Here is a 1968-nt window from a genome sequence, read left to right as displayed (position 1 = left end):
GGGGAAGTGGTCCCGTCATCCTGGGGAATGCAGGTCTGCCCCTTCCTGACTCAGCAAAACCTGTCGCTGCTGTGAGGGGATCAGGAGATAAGCTTTGCAGGTACACGGAGCCACGCAAAGGGGCCCTCTGCAGCCCAGTCAGCTTCTCTGCACCCTGGCGATGCCCTCTGAGGCCAGAGCAGGGGGCTTCTCAGCAGGGGTCCCAGGTTCCGCTCCCATCGGTGCAGCTCACCCCTCTGCTGAGGTCTCTGCCCCTCCTCTTGAGAACCTGAGACTCATCGTGCGCTGTTGGGAACACAGAAGAGATGAACCTCCGAGATAAGTGCTCATGATAAGAAGTGACACGAGAACCTTGGTCCTGTGGCAAATTCTTAGCAGGGCCTGGTTCTCGGTACCTAGAAGCAGCCGCAAAGGAGGAGGGGAGTGATCATTGAAGGAAGAAAGCTGGGTCTCCAAAGAGGGCGAAACAAAATGCAGCAAGGCCGAGTGGCAAAGCCTGCACTCGTCCTGGGAAAAAAACAAACAAACAAACACCGACAGCTCATGACCAGGATCCGGGGATCAGCAGCTGGAACGCAGCAGACTAAGGGTTTCAATGGGTGGGTCACGGTTGGGAAGAAGATGGAGACCTGGCCACACTGATGGGAATGGTGAAACAGGGAAATGACAAATGCCCTCGGCTCTCTGTGGGGCAGGCAAGCTGGGTGCCTGAGTGATCAGCTCTGGCCGCCACGTTCGGGAGGCGTTGCAGAGAACTGGTGTCTTTTCCGTTTTCTGTGGGAGAGGTAACCGGAGGAGCAGGGGAAAAGAGAAAGTTCTGAGGAGGCGACAGGAAAACTGTCTGCAAATACTTAGAGACCTCTGAGTGGGGGAGAGGGCAGCCTGGCCCTGTGTGGCCATGCTCAGCCCCAGCCCAGGGTCACCTCGGCCTCATCGAGGTCCTGCCCTCACTCCGGCCACACTCAGCAACATCCCAGTTTGCCAGGTCCTCACACACCCTCGGCCCCCACCCCCCAGTCCTGGGCCTGGCGGATGTGAGAGTCAGGGCTTGTGTGTGGAGTCGGGGAGCCCTGAGTTTCGATCCTGTCCTTGCACCGTGCACCGTCTTCTTGAGTCGCCGGCACCAAATCACCAGGTCTCCTAGCCACGGATTTCCCTGTTGATAAACCAGAGATGTTCAACCCTGCCCTGGGGGGTCATAGTGAGCATCTATTCACGCATTCAGCAAACGCTTCAGGAGCCCCATCCTGGGGCAGGCCATTGTCCTTCTGCTTGGCCACTCCGGAGAGGCCCAGCACTGAGTAAGCGCTCAGTTAGTCTTGCAGGTGATGGCCACAAGCCTGTCTCTGCTTATCTCTGACCTTGCTTCTGAACAGAGGGGCTGTACAAACTCACTCCCCTGACATCTGGAGACGGTCACACCCTCCCAGTGGCCTCACCCTTGGCTGGGTGGAGTATCAATGGCTCAGAGAAGAGCACCTCATCCCTATCTCTGGTCATCTGTGGGCGCGCGGCTTCCTTCAGTCAGCGGATTTCAGATTACATAAATCAGCCAATACTGCCCGCTCAGCTCTCTGCCTGGCGTGGGCGCACACGGAGCCACAGCCGGCCCCTGAGGTGATGTGGCACTCGGCACCTCCCAGGGCACAAATCAGGGTGAGTGTCGAGGAAGGCGCGAGTGAGGCCCACGTGAGGGGCAACTTCAAGGCAGCCAAGCACGCCAGCTATGGCACTGTGGCCCTGACTCCTCGATGCACAGCCGTGTGACCTTGGGCAAGCACCTTTGCCTTTTTGTGCCTCAGGTGTCTTCATCGGCGACGTCGGAGTAATAACAATAGCACCCGCCTCACAGGGGTTGCTGTGAGGATTACATGGGTTTGTTACCGAGAGAGCCTCAAAGAATGCCTGGCCCGGTAATTGCTCGCTCCACTGTTTTAGGCTGGGTTCCTCCAGAGCTGACTCTGAGAC

This window comes from Pteropus vampyrus, unplaced genomic scaffold, assembly GCF_000151845.1.
Source record: "Pteropus vampyrus isolate Shadow unplaced genomic scaffold, Pvam_2.0 Scaffold360, whole genome shotgun sequence".
Taxonomy (NCBI): Eukaryota; Metazoa; Chordata; class Mammalia; order Chiroptera; family Pteropodidae; genus Pteropus; species Pteropus vampyrus.
This window is presented reverse-complemented; position numbering follows the sequence as displayed.